General features: G+C 37.5%; 1 pseudogene; it reads right to left on the bottom strand.

Moving 5' to 3' along the window:
* Positions 1-3,806: 3,806 nt before the first annotated feature.
* LOC127869565 (alpha-mannosidase 2x-like) lies at positions 3,807-7,412 on the bottom strand (annotated as a pseudogene).
* Between the last annotated feature and the right edge of the window lie 1,957 nt (positions 7,413-9,369).

Here is a 9,369-nt window from a genome sequence, read left to right as displayed (position 1 = left end):
TAAAATTGTTTTTAACTGTGTTATGGTGGCATGTAGGCCCATTTAACAACTATAATATACAGCTTGTATGTTCTGCATATATATAAGCATGTCACGTAAATAAAACAACTTACTTACTTAAAAATGAGGGGTCGACTGAAACAATTCTAAACCAAAACTGCTGATACAAGATAACCTTTCCACATACTTATAATGTGCAACATTTCAGTTGAAACATTCTCCGCACATGTAAGTAAACGTCCGCATTGAAACACGCGTTAACCCATTCATGCCCAGTGGACTCTCCCATCCTTCTAAATTGGACCAATTTATTTCCAAAATTAGGGACGTCTAGTATATTTATTTCTATATTTAGAATATTTCTCACAGAAATTCCTTTAAGCAATCAGCGCAGACCCTGATGAGACGTCTCATCTGGGTCTACGCTGTTTGCCAAGGCCTTTTTTCTAGACACTAGGCATTAATGGGTTTAAGCGAAAATAGCTTAATGCAAACACGCCTAGATATTGCAGATTAATTTTTGTTGAATGTAATACAACGCACACTATACTTAAACAGTTTTGAAACTAGTTTTTGACGTTGTTTATTCTATAATTTTCATTCAAAATGATGCGCGTGTGATACAAGACTATGACATTGGTAAAATTATATTTCTGTTTATAAGACGTCGAAATTGTGTATTTGAACTGTTTTTAAAATTACCATATTGTTTCAACATATATCATTCGTTCTTATTTTATTAATTTAACTTCAAATCCAATCATGAAAATGTGACTATAAATTCGATAACATTATTCCATTTACGGGAGTTTAAATTCATACCTGTCATATAACAACTGTTGGCTTAGGACCGTGGTTGTAAACATATTTAGGCACGATTTTTAAGCGAATATACTTTTTACCGAACGGGTATACCTGTCCTGTATTAAGAACGATGCATCACTAGCAGTACATCGATTACCGTTGTTCTTAAAAAGGAAGGAGGAAAATATCATTGTCCGTAAACTGTACACGTGGCATAAAATTAGCATTTTCTTCGATTTTTTTTCAAAGAATACTATCAGAATAGCAAACAGTTTGATGAAACTGTTTGCAAAGGCCTTAAAAATTCGGTTCCAGCACTCTAAGGGTTAAATAAATCACGTATCAAAGTTTGCAAATGACTGCATTGAACCCAATCTGAATTCAGAACTTTTCGACGTTGCTATATAAGCGTACACATACACATTGACCATATGTGTACATTAATTACAATACTAGTATAGCCGTAATTTTTGAATCTGCATGTATAATTGAATCGTGGCTTCATTTCATTAAATATTAGCTACACTTACACTTGTCTGAGCTTGTTCAATAAATAATACTTAGCATTGATGGGACTTGTAAACAGTTTGTTAGAATGAAATTGTTTAACAAAACGTGCCGTACATTGACAATAGAATGTTAGCATCTAATTTTAACACGCAATAACACTCCTGACGGAGACAATTGTTATACAAATATTTGATCGCTTATGAAAAATCAAACAATGAAATCGGATCAAATAAAACAGCGTTAGATTTACCGTTTCTTGGTAGATTAGAAATACGGCTATTTCTAACAAAATATTTTAAACTCGCTGTTAAATTTTGAAACCTGAATGGTAGCGCTATACTTATAATTATGCTATGTTCATAAAACAAATATAAAGAAAAAATAAGATAATTATACAGTAGGTATATAGGATATGACGACAAATTCAACCAATGTAAATATGTATAGCCAAAGGAAGATTGGAGCATGTAGGTAAAATTAATAGACGATTGTAGCCCAATATGTTCTCACATATAAACAAGACCGAAATAGACTGAACGTTAACCGTATATAAAAGAAATATATTAATTGGAAAAGTCTAATTTGTTTTAAGTACATGTCAACGCCAGGTATTGCATAAGAGTTAACAAATTTATTATTATGTTAATACCATCATCTTATATACATCAATAACTATATTCGTTACTACATTATTAATGATACTGTCTCTTGTGTATGTTACTGTATTTGTACTGACACTGTCTCTTGACGATGCTAATGAATTAGTACCGTCATGGTCTCTTAAAGATGTTGCAACATGATACTGACACTGTCTCCTAGTTTTTGTTCGAATAAATTTTCTTCTTAATGCAAATCCAGTTTATTTAAAAAGTCTAGCCCCTCATTAGCCTATGCAAACTGCACAGGCTAGTCTGGGACGAAACTTAACGTACATGCATTAAGCCCAGTTTTCACAGAACGTTGCTTTTATAATAATGTATTGATATACATGTACACATTGTTCATGGTGTGTTTAATTGTTTCTAAAATTGATTGTTCAAAATGGTAATTTATGTTAATATACATTTTAACTATGTTGATGTGTATACATGTATATGTGAATATATTACGGTACTTGTCAAATATTTTTCGTCCATGTTATATCAAATATTTATTTGAAAATATATTTACATGTTCATGCATTTTATGGTGATTATTTTTCACAATAAAATATTAAACACAGCATTAATATAATTATGTATTTGTTCAATTGTATTATACATTAGCCACAGTATTTTTGACGTCCAGTCAGATATTTTGATGCGATTCATCCTCTTTCTTTACATGAGCCGTTTATTTACAGCTGAACGAATCAAATAGGCGCGTGATTTATATTAACCCATTTATGCCTTGTGGACTCTCCCATCCTTCTAAATTGGATCAATTTATTTCCAAAATTAGGGATGTCAAGTATATTTATTTCTATATTTAGAATATTTCTTACAGAAATTCCTTTAAGCAAACAGCGCAGACCCAGATGAGACGCCGCATCATGCGGCGTCCCATCTGGGTCTACGCTGTTTGCCAATGCCTATATTCTAGACGCTAGGCATTAATGGGTTAAAAATAGCATCTTTAAACTGTTTCCCTTCGCAGTTCGGACCACAAACAGCAGGATTTAAACAAAATATTTATTGTAAATTTGTATTTTCCGGCAATAACAATATGTATACAGTATAGTAAAACAATTTACAAAATAAACATGTTTTGTGAATGCAATGTATAGTTGATCGGATTGTTCAAATCACAATCACATTATTATAAAATTGAATTTCTACATAAATAACACTATATAATAGTTTTACTAATGCAAGCAATGAACACGTCAATAAGGAAGCCTCGTTCTGGGAAAACAGGACCTGAATTAATGTGCGTAAAGTCTCGTCCCAGATTAGACTATGCCTTAACTGGATTTGCGCTAAGAAGAGACTTCTTTTAAACAAAAATTACCGTAACAGTGGAAAGTGTCATCCCTGATTATCCAGTGCGGACTGCACATGCTAATCTTGGACGACACTTAACGCAGATGCATTTAGCCCAGTTTTCCTAGAACGAGGCGCAATGTTATATAAACACTACTATTTCTTCGGTTTTTATTTTATCAACAAAACTTCTGAGCTTCCAATAATTGGGAGATATATCTTCATTAAACGTCAACGACTTTACGTGATGTAAGTGCGAAAGCGAAGTCTCAGTCACGTTAAATACTGTCTTGTTCACACCTAAGGCACGTATAAAATCCAAGAGTTATACTTTATCATTCGAGATCGAACATAGCACCTTTCCCGCCGGAAATGCGCAATGCGGCGACTTCCGGTGAAGAACGAGGCTCGTATGCCGTTATTCGAGAGCGTTCGAAACTAATTGTGTAAGTCCCGCAACCGTGTGATCACACGGAAAATATTTCAATTGAAATAGCTGTAACTTCCGGGTGAATTCTTCGGCCCGGTGTTCTATGGAGAAGGCATCAGCTTGTTTTGAAGATGCTCGTTGACGACCAGGCTATTCAGCGTGGCGTGTGTAAAACGCGGCTCTACGACGGGACCCGTAACCTCCTTGTACTCCACCTGTAAAACGTACGTGATTTATTAACCGGACGAATGCAGCGAAATAAAACGCTACTGCATGTATAGTCGCTCTGGGAATACTTGGGCATGTGCCCCCGTATTCCCAGAGCGAGACTCATATTGTATTTACAAACAGATTTGCGCCGTGATTATTAACATGAAAGGCATTACACTGTTGGTGTCTTTATAAATATAAGGCAGTTAAACCGTTATTACCATGACATATGCATTACACTGTTGGTGTCTTTATAAATAAAAGGCAGTTAAACCGTTATTAACATGACATGTGCATTACACTGTTGGTGTCTTTATAAATAAAAGGCAGTTAAACCGTGGTTCGTAATAGAGGGAATTACATGCCAACTAAGACTAAATATAAAAACATTAAAATAACAAAACAATGTCAAGAATGTAGCTTGTTCGTGTGTCTTAAAATTGAAATGTGAATACAGGCCCCGAAGGTATTCCAGAAACATTGCAAGTTAATACTTAAAAATATGGCCTATGCACGGCATTTCCCAGAAATTTACATACAGTGTACATGTTTTAAAACGATATATATTTCCAATGTTAACATATGTATTTATCGGGCAAACATAATGAGCATTTATATACATTTTTATTCATTATCCGATTAAAATAATGAGCTACTTTGAACACTTCCTAAGATTTATGATCCAAAAGCATTTTGTAAAAAAGTAGTTACAATTGAGTTGATAAGTAGTGAACCCTACGTCAAACAATATGTGAACATGTGGTCTGTTTAAGCAAACCGACAACTTTAAAACTTTGGGATAAGATATAACTTTTATAAGACGTTATAATACCAATGGTTTGTATGCAAAAATGACATGTAATGTAAATTTCAAACATGGTACAATAAATGAGAAATAAAAGAAGAAAACAAAATGTTTCTGAAACACGACCCCGAATATAATTACCTGTATGGCGAACTCGGTCCGCGTGAGCACGCGATCGGTGACCCCCTGCCCCAGACCCTTCCGGTCGTCCCTGAACACGTTCCTGTCGAGCATCACCTCGAGCCAGCCGTCGTCAAGGGCGGCAACTCCATGTGGCTGCGCGGAATGCAGAGTTACCCTCTTGCCCTTGTCCTCTAGAATCGCCATCGTTGTCATGGGATAGTAGTTGGTTTCTATCGGACGCTATCGGTTATTTCGCCTGTCCATCAACGTGAATCCGTTCTGGTTGGTGAAGAAGAGGTCTCCGTTATCTACGTCCGTCTGCAGGCGAATGATGATTTCGGTATTCACCAGCGACGGCTCGATATGTTCAAGTCGATTTCGTTCGTGATGAACACCGACGTCGCCTTGACGTCATCCACGTTGTAAATGGTGAATTTCTAAGAAAATCCGGATCTGTAGGTAAAACAGACTTTCGAGAAAACCTTTCCACTGGTGACCTTGATCTTTGGCCTTGTATAGTACAGAACGTTGATCTCTTTGGCCTGACAAGTAGGCGCCGCTCTTTCCCGGGTTGTATTTATAGAACTTGGATCTCACCACCGTATATTTGCCAGTCTTCTTGTCGTTAATTCTATCTAGGTTGCCCGACCTAGCGTCAAACTGTACGTCAATGAATTCGTTATCGATTAACATGTATTTCTTGGAGCTTTTGTTTTCATCAAACATTAAAACGCTTTATTCGACGGCGTCGCTCTGGCCTGTTGCAGACTTTGAGATTTTTAATGTCCGGACCTCATACGGTAATATTTTCACAGAAAACGACAAAATACTCAGTCCATTAGGTGTGGGATGGGTGGGTTCGGGCGCCTGGTACTGTTTTATGTTTTCTTCTTCATCCGTTACCACTACATGACCCTGAGCGATGCATACACTTACAACATCCTCGCGAGCATGCTCAACCGGATTCGCAACTACGGTTTTCAAATTTTCATCCTGAAATTTCAGTTCGTTCAACAAGAGAAGTGATCTCGAACCCTCCTTGTCGACGCTGTGTTTCAGTGCCGTCGTTGAGCTTACAGATCTCTTCGTGAGCACGAGACCGAGCGCTGTCGGTACGCGTTGGTAAGCCGCTCCTCGTAGTCTGAGACGACGAACGGAAGTGACGTACCGGTGATCCCGTCGTGATGCTGAAACATACCAACGTCCCGCCTTGCGTTCCGCAGCTTACCCATGATATCTTTGTAGGATTTGGAGAATTCAGCGCAGGCTGTTTTGGGTTTCGTGCATTGGTGAAAGGCTGAAACGATGAACACGTCGGCTGCGCGGATTAGCGGCTCAATTTTGCGCGCAAATCGTTTCAGCCGATTCAGCGCTGTACAATATCCCGTCCACGTGTCGTTTTCAAAATCTGAGTAAGGAAAAAAGTCACCGCTTAAAACTGAAAATGCTTTTTCCGGTCCGTTTATCTTTCGTAATTTAGACTCGACCTTACGAATGTTATCGAAGGAGTCCCTGGCCGTACCAAACTGGATATTCATCGTCAAGTCCGATTTTGCGTTTATATATTGCATAAGTTTGCCGTAATTGTAATGCGTGTCTCGAAAGGCGTTTGCCACATCGTACCACGCGTCTTTGCCAATGAAAATCACGAGATTATCATAGCCAACAATCTGGAAGTGAATCTATAAGCCTTGTATAATTTCTCCGCGAAATCCTTGACGTTAGCGTCCGTCACTGGCACGGATTCAGATGACGTCATCATGTGTAGAAAATTAAACTGTTTGCATACGTCTGGTCCGGACCGCACACATGCCCTATTCAATACCCCGGATACGGTCAGAAGATTGGTCAGAATATCGTTGACGTCATCGGAATTCCAATATGGCCGCCACAAGAAATCCATACGCGTCGAATCGCTTGAAGATTTCGCAAATTCACCATGTTTTCAATGCCGGACTTTTTCCAAATATAAGGCATCGTGGAGGAATACGCGAAAGGGTCGTTTATCCAGGCATCGATGGGTTTGATGCCCAGGTTTTCCTCGACCCACTGATGTCCCTCGATAAGCTGGTCGATGACAGGTTGGTAGTGTGTAACCGCCTCGTCCGGCATCACCCAGCCACCCAGAACCACCTCCAGCTGACCTCGGCGTGTCATGTCCCGCACCTGAACAAGACGATTTGTTAAATGTCATACTTGAGACGAATGTATTGCAATGCTTTTGTTGAAACAATATTGGATATTTCCACTCTCAAAACAGTAACAGTAGTCTGTGTAGTCCGCACACATTTTGCTTTTATGGAATTTTTCATTTTAAGGAAGTCTCTCCTAAACGGAAATCCAGTCTAGGCGGACTGTGTTTTCCCTGATTAGAATGTGCGGACTGCACAGGCTAATCCGGGACGACATTTTACGCACATGCATTGAGCCCCGTTTTCCCAGAGAGAAGCTGACTTGTTAGAAGAACCTGATCGTTAGTGGTGTCGGGGATATCGCGGTACCAGCGCTCCAGGAAAACTACTTCCGCCCACTGGAACATGTTCCGATTCTCCGTCAGGAAGCACACCATATTCCGGTACAGCTCTGTCAAATTTAAATTAAATTGAAGCTATAAGTTAAAAAAAACAACAACAACATATTGACTTTAACGTCAATGCATGCCTTTTAAAATGAGATTTTATTGTTTAACATTTGTTCATCATGCTGTTAATTACAATAATGCATGTTATGCTTCCCTATTCGTGTTGTCTATTTAAAATTGACTTTACCGGTAGCTAAATTTGAAACCAATGATATTATTGAAGAATATGAACAAAATATAAAATATCAACAAGCGCGTTCGAAGGACAGTGCGATTGACTTGTCTTGATCTACTAACACTTCATGTAGCTTTTTTTCAAAACCAAACTGTTTGGGTAGTAAGAACGTTATTTGCTTGGTATGTTTACAAGTTTTTTTAGCTATCAAGTACTTTAGTCTTTTTATAATTTGAAAATTATCATATGAGACAAAAGCATCGATCTTGTGCGGAAACTATTTACTGTATTTAATATTAGTGACACTGACTGTCTATATAGACCGAATGTGCCTCGTATGCAAAAAAATTAATGTGTGTACAATGTATATATACTTGCATCACAACACCTCAATTCGTTCTCAAGATCTCAAGCAAAAACCATTTTTCAATATTTAGAACCAGTAACCTTGACATTGATCACAACTATTCTATACGCAATCCCTAGACATAAGGAATTTCAAACAAGAGTTGCAAAACTAAGACTATGCGGTCAATTTAATATTGATAATATATGTTTTAAGTTTGAATAAAATCCCTCGAGCCATTCCTGAAAAACAAGCTTACCGAAAAACTTAAACGAGCCTCGTTTTGATAAAATTGGACACTTATCGCCTGAAGTGTTTTGTATTTAGAAGAGACTTTCTTTCAACGAAAAGTTCATGTACGCACATGTATTAAGCCCAGTTTTGCTAGAACGATACTCAAACCAATCTCGAACGCGGCGAGAAAAATAGTATCTTTTTCTTCGAAATGTCGGGCTAAAATCATTAACAATCACCCATACGCTTCGTGGTATGTTTTCATTGATATTGAATGAACACAACAACCTGCAAGTCCTTTGACATAAAAGCACATTACTGTTCAGCTAGCAATGCCAGTTACAACTAATTGTTGCTGTGTACCATATAAGCTATGACAGGTTCACGTTATATCAGACGATACGGATATCTTTAAAAAATAAAGATTTTTATTAAACATAGTAGTAGTACATTTTTGGAAGCAGGAAGTTGAAGGGGCGCCGATGCCTATTAGTTTTATCAATTAATTTTAAAGATATCTCGTGGTTTAAATTTTGTTTCAATACTATTCATGGTTACTTGCGAATGTCTATATGAGCCTCGTTCTGGGAAAACTGGGCTTTTCGCTTAGAAACAAAGTCCATTTTATTGACTTACTCGATATAGACCGTATTTGGTATTTGTCGTTTAAGACCATCCGTGTTGGACAAAGTGATTTTGTGAATGAACAGTCACCGGTAAACATTTACAAAACGCATAAAACAACTATTAAAAAGCGTTCTATTCGCTTTGAAACATATAATAATACCTTTATAAAAAACTGGCGTCTGAGGGGAAAAAAAACCGCAATGTCCCGAATTTGGGACATTTACCAAGAATTTTCCCCAGGTCGCCGACTGCGAGGTACTTCTTATTGGTGAAAAGTCGCCTGTAAATGGCAAAATAACGCATTAGAAATGCTAAATGCCCATTAAAAGCGTTCTAATCTCGAGAGAATATATAAACACATTGATGTATTTTGATGTTGAATTTTCTTGACTTACTCGATATAGACCGTATTTGGACTTTGTCGTTTAAGACCGTCCGTGTTGGACATAGTGTTTTCGTGAATGAACAGTCGCCGGTAAACATTTACAAAACGCATAAAACAGCCTAAGAACTATTAAAAAGCGTTCTATTCGCTTTGCAACATATACTAATATCTTTATAAG

The sequence above is a fragment of the Dreissena polymorpha genome, chromosome 2, assembly GCF_020536995.1.
Source record: "Dreissena polymorpha isolate Duluth1 chromosome 2, UMN_Dpol_1.0, whole genome shotgun sequence".
NCBI classification, from domain to species: Eukaryota; Metazoa; Mollusca; class Bivalvia; order Myida; family Dreissenidae; genus Dreissena; species Dreissena polymorpha.
Note: the sequence above shows the minus strand (reverse complement) of the source record. Positions and strands in the feature narration are given on the sequence as shown.